We start from the raw sequence: 13,940 nt of genomic DNA, 5'->3' as shown, positions 1-13,940 counted from the left end.
CACATAGGAGGTGAATACCAAAACTGGCCATATGTTACAGGCAAATTTCTAAAGAAAAGAATTGAAAACAAGTTCTTTTGCCTATCTCAAATATGTAAAGGGAGGAAGGAGGAGCCAGAGTGTTTTATACATCTGATCAAAACAAAGAGAGTCTTATAAGTTGATAAAGATTCAGGAGTGGGGCTGGAACTCCTAAACCTGAGCTATACCCCATGCTTAGATGCAGGCATATTTGGGCTAATCTGGCAGTCTGTGGCCCTGGCCTGATGAGTGTCTATTTGCATGAATACCAAAGACTTCTGAGTGGAGGCCCATCTTAAAGGAAGGAAAAAATAGACAAAATGCTTGAGCTAATAGTAAAGCATTGTTGTCAAAGAAGTAATTCTGAATATAACATTGTGCCTGTTATCTGGAGTTGTCTTCCAGCTAAATCCCAATGAACTTACGTCTTATTTGAAGGAGAAGAGAAATGAAAACTGTCAAAGCAGTTGTTGTTCATTTCTTCTAAGATATTAGGACACAGAAAAGCTCTGTTTAAGGAACCAGCATGGTTCCTTAATCTTACCCTCCTGCGAAAACAACTAAAAAAAATTGTATAAAATATAAAACTGTACAAAAAAAACCCAACTATATTCAAACGTTATACAATAGACTAGGTTTTAACACTTGAGAAAAGGTAAACAAATGATGGGTGCCGTATGACAGCCAAGCCAAGCACAGAAAACAGAAATCCAAGAAGATCACAGTGATTTTGCAGAGCTGAAGTGATCAGAGTTGAGGGGACTGAGGTGGTTGGACTTTGCAGGAGAGAGAACCAGAGAGGAGGGTGCTAGCCAGAAACTGCACAGGGATTCCTTGAGGCATTGGTTGAATATAAGCTAAACCTGTATAGATAGGTCTTCATTAGACTAGGCAAAGAATAACCACCAGAAAAAAGAACAGCTAGTAAAGAGTTGTAATCTAAACAATTGCCAAAGATCACACAGGCTTTGGACGCATTTGATTTCCAAGTAAGCAGGGCAGAGAGTTGTCATTGGAGCATTCCATAGAGATCCTAACGTACACATAGGAGGTCTGAAAGCACAATGTCCTGCTTTCATAGTAGAGGCAGATAAACCTTAGAGCGACTCTGTCTAGGTCGAGGCTAAAAAACAAGATGTAAGCTTAGAGCAAGCTTTAAAATGAACACGTTGATTTGCAAGTCATTTTAACTGCCTGCTTAAACAAATATCAATACTCTTTAAAAGAAGCCAACAGAATCCAGAAACTCTGCAATTTGATTTCCATATTATGTAGTAGCCGTTCAAAAATTACTAGGATGAAAGAAGCAAGAAAATGGACCCATAATCAGAGGGAAATCAGTCAGTGGAGATAGAGTCAGAAAAAATCAGAAGTGTTGGAATTTGTAGCCAATGACTTTAAAAGCTATTATAAATATGTTCAAGGCTTTGAAAGGAAACATGAGTGTAATGAGGAGAAAAATAGAAGGTATGTGAAAAACAATAATTTCCCAAAGCTAAAACAACACCATAGCTGAAATTAAAAATTCACTGAAATTAGACAAGACAGACGAAAAACTAACAGTGAACTTGAAGACATAGCAGTCGAAACTATCCAAACTGAATCACAAAGATAAAAGAGACTGAAGGTAAAAAGAGAAGAAAAAATCTCCTCAAAATCTGTGATATGTCTTTAAGGCTGGGTTTAAAAGAGTACTTATAGCTTTAAATATTCATATAATAAAAGAAGGCAAGCTTAAAGGAGAAGCAAGAAGAAAATAAGCTCTCATCCCTCTTCGGCCCAGGAATTGGAACAGTTTCAACTTATCAAGGACTCTAGAGCCTTTCCCATATTGCCCTGACATACTGGAAGGTTCTAGGACCTACAGGTCAGTGCCCAGAGAGGGTAGAAATTCCTGGAGTGGGACAGCTGAATTGTTCCCTACTGGAGGCAGCGCTGACAAATTCTTCCCCAGCCTTCTAGGTAACAGAGGGCTCAGCAGCAGATGGCTACGGACTGATAGGGAGGAAAGACAGAAACCTCACTGTAGCTGGTAGGATTTATTCACAAGGAAATGTGAGAGAAAAAACATCCTGGGTATCTACCAGAAATAAATGGAGGTGAGGTGGGTGGGATTAGAAGTGAGGAATATCTTGTAGGAAGTTAAAGGTCAGTAAAATGTATCTGATGACAAATTCTCCCTAAGTGAGTAAAATACAGCCATGGGTACAGAGAAGGTCCACAATGTGACCTTTTTAAAATCTAATTTAGTACGGCAGTATATTAGTTATCTATTGCTACTCTCAAGCCCAGTAGCTTGAAACAACTACATTTATTTTCTCAGTTTCTGTAGGTCAGGACTCTAGGCACAGTTCAGCTAGGTCTTTCCCTTCAGGGCCTCCAGTGGGCTGCAGTCCAGGTACAGGCTGTGTCTACTGAATCCAAGTCTCAACTGGAGAAGAATCCACCCCAAGATCACTCTTATGATTACTGGCAGGACACCATTCAGTTTTGGACTGACAGCCTCAGTTCCTTGAAGGCTTTTGGCTAGAGGCTGCCCTCAATCGCTTACCAGGTGGGCCTCTCCAACATGGCAGCTTGCTTCATCAAAGTACAAATGGAGAAGTCAAAGGGGAGAGAGTCCATCAAGATGGAAGTCGCAGTCTTTCGTAATTTAATTCCGTGGAAGTGACATCCTATCACTTTTGACAGATTTTATCCAGTAGATACAAATCACCAGGTCCAGCCTACACCGAAGGGGAGGCATGAGTATCAGGAGCTGGGAGATCTCTGGGTGCCTGCTACAGACAGGGAAACAAGGGCAGGGCAGGCATTTACCCATGCTGCTGTGGCAGGACGTACCTCCTAGAGAGAGATGGCCTAAATAAAATTTAACATTTCAAAGTGGACCAAGCCCCTCAGGTTCTCAGACAACCACCTTTCTCACCAGTTTGGAGTCATCCCAGTGACACAGTGGCTTAGAGAAGAGTGTAAGGAAATAGCTAGTGGGGGAAAGAGGGAAAGGTGATGTTAAAGCATATAAGAAGCTTTACTTTTAGAAGGATATTTCCTTTACAGTAACAATTTAGTAGACAAAATTTTTAGTGATATTTTAAGATAAGATGCTCTGTGTATGTGTGTGGGTAGATTTTTCTAGTCCCCAAGCCATCAGTTATTTCCTGAAGAGAGAAGTCCAGGGAGTGTGATTCACGGCAATGTTAGTGAAATTTCAGCCACTCAAATAAATACATACATACATACGTACATACATACATTTCAGCCAGTAAATTCCTCTTTTGTGACTTTTTCTAGAATTGTATGAATACATATTTTTAAGTGTAATGTGCATTTTTAGAATGACAATATCTTAAGAATGCTTTTGTACTCACTGCTATAGCCTCAAATTCTAACTACTTGGTCATAAATATTTTCTTATGTATATTAAAATTGACTAAGCCTATTAAATATTTTTAATGTTTTTCTGTGTTCCACCTATAATCACTTCATCTCCAATGAAGGCAGCCTGAATTTTGAAAACTGTATATCATGGAAGGAACATGTGCTTTGGGTTTGAATAGTCACTTTGCCATTTTCTATTTATTAAAATATAGGAAAGTAAGTAATACTTAGGTTATTTGAACCTCAGTCTTCTTTTCTATGAAACTAGAATAATGATATTCACCTTATAGTACTGTTTAGTTTTAGTGAGATGATAGTTGTAAAAAGGATCATACTTGGTTGTCCAATAATAACTGCAAAAATAATAATATTGGCAATACCTAATACTTATTGCACAATTACTATATACTAGGTACTCTACTAAAGCACTGTGAATATTTCAATAAAATTTAATGTTTTTCAAAAGTTAATGATACCAAGTAATTCAATACCTGTCTGGTATTGATTATCACCTGCAACAACTCCCATGTTTCTAAAGGAATGAAAAATGTTTGAGGGTGTGTTGATAAATTAGAACATTTATAGTGAAAAACAAAACAAAACAAAACAAAAACAAACAAACAAACAAAAAAGAACATTTATAGTGAGTCCAGCACTATAGCTGGGAAAAAGTAATATGGTAAAATGGGATTAAGTCTACATTGTAGATAAAAGTTATGACATTTAAATGTCTTCCTTTGTAATATGCTGTATTAAATGGATTATATCCAATTAGTCCTCATAGCTTACAAACTGGAGCATGAAGCCCTTGCAGCTGATTATGCCTCATTTAAAAGGCAAACTTGTTCACATATGTGGGGCTTCCTACAACTTTGAGGCACAAGAACACAAGGTATGGGAAAGGTGTGCCCCATGGGCAGTAATTTTCTTTAGAAACTAGAGACAATTAGGTAAATAGGACATGTTCTTTATGTGTCTTGATCTCATTATCCCAAATTTCCAAAACTCATGTCAAAAATGTTTGCAAATAATTCCCTGTAGTTTTGAGTCCTATCTTCCAGTGAACTACGATCTTGTTCAGGTCTCACTTTCTCTAGCTGGTTTTTTCTTTTTACTCAAACCTTCTTCACTTAAGGCATTTGCATGGAGCAGACTTTCTAAAGTGTTGATGTGACAGGTGTTCACTTCGGTCTACTGCCTAGCTGTCTAGGAATTCTGTGCTTCACTATTTTCTGGGGATTTTTCCTATAGCCTCCCAGAGAGGACACCTTCATTCACTTTATTATGGACAGAAGCCTATCCAGCTCAGATCCTGCTATCGCATGCCCAAAGAATTCACTAGGGGACAGTGACAAGCAACAGACTTGGACTTCCACCAAAAGAACACAATGAGCTGGAAGAAACTTTATTTCCTTTCTTTCTATCATCTCTACCACTCTCCCTGAGAGGAAAGGAACAGCACGCAGAAATTATTTTATCCCATTTCCTTTAGAAGGCAGATGCACCTGTAGTCATTTTGGGTGTTATATAATAACTTGCCTTCTCTGTTACAGTGGGACAATCCCAGGTAAAAACAAGGGGGGTTAAGTACTGCTAGTCTCATTTTGACAGTTTCCGAGGAAAAAGTTCCTAACTCCTACCCTCCAACATGCCTCAGAAGGGTTATGCATATATTTATGAATGAATTAGACCTATGAAATAATCAAATCTAATGTCCCCATTTCATAGGCAAGCAAACCGATGGCCAGCAGTTCCTAAATTTAAACAGCTCTCCAAGGATATGAACAGACAACTCAACTGGCATATCACGACACTCCATATTCTCAGTGTATCATTTAAGTATTTACGATGAAAGGAAAAAGTAACCCCTTGAAAGGATCCTGTCAAAGAAATTCATTTATACTCTGAGACCAACAATTGTCCCCCAAGAATTTTAAGTGGTGAAGATGCTAGTAGCATTTGTTACAGTCTAGCCAAAACTGCATCTGATTTCCTCTTGGTGCAACTACTTCCTTTCATCCATGTTCATCAAAATTCACACTCCACCTAAGATTTCAACACAGAGAAGGAAAGAGGAGGCTATAGACTTCTAGAATCTTGAGCAATACTTCTTTTCCTTGAAAACAGAAAGCCAAATTTTCAGCTGAAAAGCCATGAATATCAGATTGAGAACTGTAACAAAATCCTCCCTTTCTCTAAAAATATTGAGGATTGAACGGTGACCCCATCAGGGCTGGGGTGGATGTGATAAAATGCAAATGTGCAGCTTCCAGTGGGAGAGAGCATGAGGCAGTACAGAAGTGTGGACTGAATGAGGATATTCTTTAATACTAATATATCTGGGGGAGGACTGCTTCCAGATGGGAGGGGCAGCCGGTAGAGAGAGATTTGTGGGGGCTGGGGGTGAAAACTGAGCAAGCATATGGAGACATGAGGGAGAGAATAAGGCTCTAAAGAAGGAGAAAATGTGGAAGCAGGACTCAGATTGCAGAGATCTCAATAATGATGCCTTGGGCTTGTAAAGAGGAAGACAAGGGGCACCTGGATAACTCAGTGGTTGAGCAGCTGCCTTTGGCTCAGGTCATGATCCTGGAGTCCTGGGATCAAGTCCCACTCAGGCTTGCCACAGGAAGCCTGTTTCCCCCTCTGCCTATGTCTCTACCTCTCTCTCTGTGTCTCTCATGAATAAATATATAGAATCTTAAAAAAAAAAAGAAGAAGAAAAAGAGGGAGACAAACTTAGGAAATAACCTTGGATAAAGGTGGGATGCTGAGGGCTTCTGGGAGAGTGGTTTCCATTAGATGGTCACAGAGGAAAGAACCTACCAGTGCAGCAAAGAGAGTTAAGACTTCCCCAGGTTTGAGAATAAAGTAAGGAAGTCAAGAAATGGAAATGGGTAGAGCAGCAGCTCTTTTAGATTTTCAGGAAAGTCATTGAAGCATCCAGTAACATCTGAATTTTCTTCTACTCAACATACTTTCAGAGATAAACCAAATTCAGCAAAATGTTAACAAAAGGGGAATCTAGGTAAAGGGTATATTTTGGTGTCCCTTTGGTGTTTGACTATTCTTATTCTTGCATAGAGGATCCTGACGGACATCGAGTCACTATTCAGTTTTTCTCAATACCATGACCTCATCTACAAATGTTAGCTTTCTTCCTATAGTGTCTCAAGTCAACATGCAAGCAAAGGGTGATGAGATAGAGAAATTTCTCACTTTAAGGAAAGCTGCTCCACTATAACCCAGTTCAGTCAGCTTACTAGCAATAAATCATCAAATTTATAAAAAGATAAGCTCCTTTCTTCAAGTACCATTTCATTTCCTCAGATCCTGTATGTATGCCGAACCTACAGCAATTCTAAGTGATGCCAAGCCTTGAACCAGCAACTGTATGAGCTCCGATTCTTCATCAGGTTTTCTTCTGTCCTTATTTTCAGCTTTGCTATATGATACCCTTTATCACCTGATTTGAGTCTATGACTGTTTCAGTGCATAAAATCTAATGTGGAGTGCGTCCATATCTTCCTAATACTGTATTTCCTTACCACACATTCTTCTTTTGGGATGTGTTAGTGGTTTTCAACACCTACACAGTTATGAATACCTAGGTGAGGTCCCATTTAGATGCAGGCTCCTTTTCCAGATGAGACCGTTTCATATATTATGATTAGGAGAGCTGTAGACCCTTAACCAAATCCACTTCATAGACAGTTTAGGCTTTGAGGTTGCCTCAAAGTGTGGCAAAACCTTCTGTGTACACTGACATGGCTGGCCAGGTGCTGTCTGGCAAAGGACACAACAGAAGTGGCAGGAAAAGGCCATGAGTCTCAGTCACACCGTCTCTAGAGTAGGAATGCTACGTCCCTTTGGAGTTGACTGCTTTGGCAGAACCCAACTGGAAGCCTTCTGTTGGGGGACTTCCCAGAGGTTCCCAATTCAATACATACGCCTGGTACAGCCCTTGTACCACAGGGGAGTGATGCAACACGGGTACCACCACTTCCTCGCCAGCACATCAGACTCCGGCTCCTCTTTGATTGCAAACTTCTAGGCAACCAGAAGTCTCCAATAAAGTACAACTTCCACCTCAGAACCAACATCTTTCATTACACTGCAGGGTGAACAAGCCCTTTCAGCTGCTTCCTTGTTGTCTGCCTTAGATTTTAACCTTCCTTTCATCGTGTATGTTTCTCTCACTCTAAAGTAGAAGCAAGTCGATGGAGAACACTGGGTCTTTATGGCTCTTAAAGAGGGTCTGCAGAGAGACCCTGGGATGCTAGCCTCTGACAGTTTTATTTCAGACCATGTAACCAGAGGCAAGTAGGAAGGGATGCTATTGTTAGTATTTCAAAACAACATCCAGTATCACCTTCTGTTTTGACCTGTTCAACCTTTTCTTTCAAGAAATTATCCTTTGATTCTCAAACTCCCTTGCCCTTGTCTGAGAACAAAGAAGTCCTCCCCCCATTTTCAGTGCATAAATTGCTTTAGTCATTTTCAGGTTATGAAGTATGGGGGAAATTTTCATACAGAGAAAATACTTATGATTTCTTTTATGGATAATTCAAATATAGTTGAACCTTAGAACTTTAAGATGAAGAATGAAATTGTTATGAGTTTGGGGGGAAAAAAAACTGAGCAATCAAAAACCAGTCTTCATGTATGCACAATAAAATTGAGCTTTAAATTGTGTAATCATACCTCTGCATAACATGGCACGGATATTATTGTTTTGATATTGTACTCTATTTTAAAATGTACATAGCTATGCAAATAAAGTTAGGTAACTCAATCAAGGCACAACTTTCCTTTTTTCCCCTTAACATCTTAGTTTCTTAACTCTAAAACACAGAGAAATTAAATGCAAAAAAAAAAAAAAAGTCAAAAGGAAATAATTGAAGTGTCAATGTTTTCTCTTAAAAAAATTAAAGATATTTAAGATTTTCATTAGGACATGGTTAATTAACATTACAAGTAGGATGATATCATCATTAAAAGAAAACATTTCCAAATTGTGTGTCTCTGTCTAATTTTCCATCATCTTCCAACACTCCCCTCATCCCCATACCTGTGGTCATAGTACAATTACTCTGCTGGCCCAGAATGCCTTTTATATCTCATGTCTACCTGGCTAACTCGTGCTCATCCTAGAAAACTCAGATCTTCTGTCATCTTTTCTCCATTACCCTTACTGGCTCAAAATAAGTGTTCTCTCAGAAAAAAAAAAAATATATATATATATATATATATATATATATTTCTATATTTTTATCTTGAAAAAATTTTACTATAATTTATTTTGTCTGATGCCTCAATTTGGTTAGGAACTCCTGAAATTAGGCATTTTATCTTACCTCTTTATCTCTAGTACCTGCTTTAATGCCAGCACATAGAAAATCTTCAATATATACTTGTTTGTTTGGATTTAGTTGGATATTTTCCCACTAATTAGTGATCTGATAGATCTGGTAACCTGTCTGTGAACAAATACATTGTTCACCTGAAATAATAAAATCCCACTACAACTGTTTCTTTTTCAAAAGACTTTTAAGAGGAAGAAAGGATAGTGAACACTTCAGATACATTTCCTCAGCCAGGTCTTTTTAAAACCTTTCAAAATATAACTAGAAGTTATTGGCTGAATCATATGAAATTGTCATAGGTCTGAAAGAGCCAAATATTCATAATGTTCTAGTATTTAACCTAATATAGATCTACTCTCCCCAGTGCCTTGATTATCATCATGATTATAACCTGGTAAAGATGGCATTATGCTTCAACACTAGGCCCTTTTTTGCCCCCCTTCCTATTTTCTGAGAGCAGGTTGCAATGCTGTGTGTAACTAAAGCATAGGTGCTCCTCACTATTGTGCTTCTTTGGGGAATGATGCCTCAGAGGAGTGGGAATGGGATAAGTCAGAGCTGCCATCAAAGGGCAAATGTTGCCCAATTCTGGTCTTGTATGCTTATAGACATTGTTGACTTCTTCAATCAGCAAGATTACTCATCAAATACGTTCTTAGGTCCCCAGAGTAGGCTTCAAAATAAGAATAGGTGGCATCTTATATTTCACTGGAGGAGATACCCCCACATGTTTCTGTGCCCACCTCAAAGCAGATTCCTCATCAGCTTTCCCGATGTCCCATCCCCAGGCCCATCTTGCTCATGGTGCATCTGGAGAAATAGACACTATCTGGCTTCCATTTGCCTCCCACATCACTTCTGGCCTTTCTTCTTCAGTCTGTCTTACCTGTTTTAACTCTACTACTTCCAGAAAAATGAATTAGTCCTTCCTGCTTCATGAAACTAACTACAGATACATGAATACGGATTTAATGGTAATAGAATTAGAGGGACACAAATTTACAACTAATTAGAACCATAAACAAAAACCTCTCTTTTTTATGAGTAAAAGGATGTTTTACTATATTGACTTGGCCATAAATTATAATTATTTATAAAAGTTATATAAACACAGGCTGATCATCTTTAAAATCTCGAAAAGCCAAATAAAGGTAGGACACAGAAAATTAATTGAATTGAAAAAAGTTCTGACATAATTGTTCCACATGTTATGTGTAATCATAAAAAGAATCATTGTAATAATTACCAAAGTAATATCAAAGGTAACAAAAGAGACATCTGGTCTTAAATGTAAATTCAAATGTATAGTATATCTACAATAATAGATCAAAGTATATCTGCAATTTCTAACAGTAAAAAGTATGTTAGTTTGCAAATACTGTATCATTCAATGAAAAAAAGAAAGAAGATCAAGGATAAAATGGAGAGTTTGATCAACCAGGCCACCTTTCAAGGTAGTTTCTCAGGGTAGTGCTCTACATACGTAACTGAACTATTTGTTATTATTCTAAACCCAGCACTTTTACTTGCAGAGTTTGCAAATCAAAATGTGACAAAAGGGGCACCTGGGTGGCTCAGCCAATTAAGCTTGCAGCTCTTCATTTCAGCTCAGGTCATGATCTTGGGGTGGTGGGATCAAGCCCTGCATCGGCTCTCTACTCAATGTGGAGTCTGCTCAACTTTCTCCCAATACTCCCTCTGCTCTCTCTCTCTTTCCCTCTCTTAAATAAATAAACAAACCTTTTTTTTAAATGTAACAAATAATTATATACCAGAATTGGTAGGAATACCAAGTATTCTTCATAAATGCCTTTTTCGTTTTCTCTGACACCATCAACACAGTTCCAGGGTTGCTATGTTTGAGACAATTCAATTCCTTTCATTGATGAGATTCTTTCCTAAATCTGGCTGTAGGCATATTTTGGTAGATGTCGGTGATGGGCAACATGTTTTATATGAGGATGATGTTGAAATTTCTTCTTCAACCTCCGGTTATAATCTTTGGCTGTTTTTTTTTTTTTTCTCATGATGTAAGCACACCCAATTTTTCAGAAGCATTAGCTTTCCATAGACAAATGTTCATTTCATCAGACCCACACATAATACATTTGCTGTCAGAAAACCATTTTACACAGTTAACATGTTATATTCTGTGTGATAGACTTCCCTGCTTCTACTTTTGTCCACAGAAAAGATTCAAATAGATTTATCAAAACTAGCAGACACAAACTCTTTCCCAGTGGGAAAGTAATCCACATCAAGCACCACAGATGCATGATCCATATGTACCATTAGGGGAATGTCTAGTACACGCATATCAAAACTACGTACATTCTAATCTTCATTTGCTGCAGTAAAAATGAAAGCTTTCACAGGGTTTCAATAAATTGCATTTGTTCTCATATCTAAGATGACCTTTTTTATAGGACTAGTGTGCTTCATATCATCTAGTACTATATTCCTGTCAGAAGCACAGCTTTCCAAGAAAATGTCTCAATTGTGTTAAATTTAACATTATTTATACTGTTGAATCGCCAGGTCATTGAATATATAGGACTTGTTCTTTGTTCATCCCAAATGTCTACTTGCTGTCCACATGAGGCAAAAATAGTTTCTCTCCAGTGATGATCAATTTCTTGCAAACATTGTCTTTCCTAATATTGTATGCAATGTTTCCTCCTCTTCTCCATAGCCTGGTCCGTCCATTTTTCCACTGCTTTCCAGTTTTGGCATCACCGACAGTAGAAAAAGAAGTCCCACAAAAGGGAGTACATATTATTTGTACAAAATCCTCATATCTTGTACAGATACATTTCATTTAGTCAAGTTCCAAATTTTAACCTCTTCATTGCTTACCCCACAAAGGGCAGCAGCCCCACTCTTTGGATGCTTTGCCAAGCATCTTGGTGACCATCCAGGGAAGCAAGGAATGGTTTTGCAAATATATGTTCCAGTTTGGTGCATTTAAAGCTCTTAAGTATTCTTGTGGGACCTCAAAAGGATGCAAAGTCAGATCATAGTTTCTTAGAACTGTTTGTAAGTTCAGCTTGATTTCACAGACATAGTTGTCTGAGTTCTGGTTTAGCATCTTTGCTTTCATTTTGGCTGCTAGTTGTCCACGATTCCCTGAGCCTTTCCTTCAAGTTTGGGTTACTACTGCCTCCTTAAACAAAAGCCTCTTTAAAACACTTAAGTTATATTACTAACTCTCTACAAGCAGCAGTGTGACTCATGTTCTCTTAGCACCCTTTCTTTATCCATAATGAGAGGAAAAGCAAATAAGGTTGCCCTTCCTACCATCCAGGATTATAGTATCAAATGAGATCATATATATGAATATGTTTTATGACTGCTTTATCACCATGCAAATATAAAATATTAGTATTATGTGCATTATTAAGGAAATCTGTTCCACCCAACATTTTTATCAACAACTTGAACAAAGACATAAAAGCATGATTATAAGCTTTGCAGATGATAGACATATGGGTGGAATAGCTAATAAAAAGAAAGGAAGATAGAATCAAAGTTCAAAGAAATCATGACAGATTGGAATGATGACTAAAACTACTAAAATGATATTTAATAGGAACAGATGTAAAATATACTTCAGTTAAAAAAAAATCGTGTCAGGGGAGACCTGTGATGACATCAGTTTACATGAACCACAGTTATATGGCTGGGAATTGAGGTTAATTTTAGGTTTCTCTAATAGAAATACTGCATCCAGAATAAAGGAGGTAATATGCTACATGTGTCAGACCATTGCTTACATGTGTAATATTTAAATATTGAAATATGAGGAACTGAGCATCGGAGGAAACCAACCAGAATTTTGAAAGGTTTTAAAACCATATAATATTAAAAAGCAACTGACAGAGCTGGGATTGTTTTCCTTGGAAAGAGATACATAAGAGTCTCTACAAATATTCCAAGGACTAACACACAGTAAGGGTGTAAAAATGCCTAATACACAGAGTAATTGGGAGATCCAAAAGAGATAACAAGACATATACTAGACTCTCAGTAGCGAGAGTCAAATCTAAATTCATTTTGCATTGCTCTAGTGGGAAGAGTATGGCTCTATGACTGGGGGAGTTGGTCAAATTAAACCAAAAGCAATGAGTTTCCCATGGCTGAAAATACTCAAAGAAACTTTATTGCTACCTAGAGAATTTATAGAATGTGCTAGAAGCTTTGTGTATATTAGTATTGTCATATTGGAGAATGTGCATTCATCTAATCATACACCTGCCTTCCATCCACGCACAACTCATAGCTAAGAAAAGATAATATACAAAATTCCATTACATTTTCAGAGAAGAAAAATGAAAGAGAAGTACTGTTGCCTCTTACACTGGAAAATTTTAGATCCAGAGAGATTATGTAAACTAAATATTCATGCTATAGCTCTGGTTTTCAAATGTTAGTATGTACCAGAATCATTCATAGGGTTTGCTGAAACACAGAAAAGCCTGACACTCACCCTCAGAGTTTTTCTTCTTTTTTTAAAATATTTTATTTATTGATTGATTCATGAGAGACACAGAGAGAGGCAGAGATATAGGCAGAGGGAGTAGCAGGCTCCCTGCGGGGAGCCTGATGCAGGACTGGATCCCAGGACCCTGGAATCATGACCTGAGCCAAAGGCAGATGCACAGCCACTGAGCCACCCAGGTGCCCCACCCTCGCAGTTTCCGAATGAGTAGATCTCGGGTCAAGCCCCCCAAATCTGCATGTCTAATAAGCTCCCAGATGATACTGATAAAGAACCACTGCAAAAAATAGAAATGCCCTGTTCATAGCCCTGGCCACACAAGACAAATTTGCCACGTTTTTAAATGTATTACAACCTCCCACCATCTTCAGCTGATAATTAGGGGTCAGAACCTGATTAATCCGCAGGCTATTCAGCGACCTATAATGTGCCTTGGCATGAAAAGACAAGCAGAAGAAATCAAGTTTCACCTCTCAAAATTTTGAACCACTGCATGTTTAAAAGACCAGCAATTCATATAAGAAAAAGAAATTGAAAAACCAACAAGTATAAAGGAAGGGGTGAAAAGGAAAATGGATAGTCAGAGGAGGAGAGAGAATATAGCAAAAACCAGGAAGCAGCTGATTTTGGTTAATGGCGAAACACTAGATTAAAGACCCTTAAACTACTTTTGAAGA

General features: G+C 38.0%; 1 pseudogene; it reads right to left on the bottom strand.

The window, feature by feature from the left end:
* The window catches only part of LOC140624773 (DDB1- and CUL4-associated factor 13 pseudogene), a 30,368-nt pseudogene extending 18,503 nt beyond the window's left edge, over positions 1 to 11,865 (bottom strand).
* Between the last annotated feature and the right edge of the window lie 2,075 nt (positions 11,866 to 13,940).

The sequence above is a fragment of the Canis lupus genome, chromosome 35, assembly GCF_048164855.1.
Source record: "Canis lupus baileyi chromosome 35, mCanLup2.hap1, whole genome shotgun sequence".
Classification (NCBI taxonomy): Eukaryota; Metazoa; Chordata; class Mammalia; order Carnivora; family Canidae; genus Canis; species Canis lupus.
Note: the sequence above shows the minus strand (reverse complement) of the source record. Positions and strands in the feature narration are given on the sequence as shown.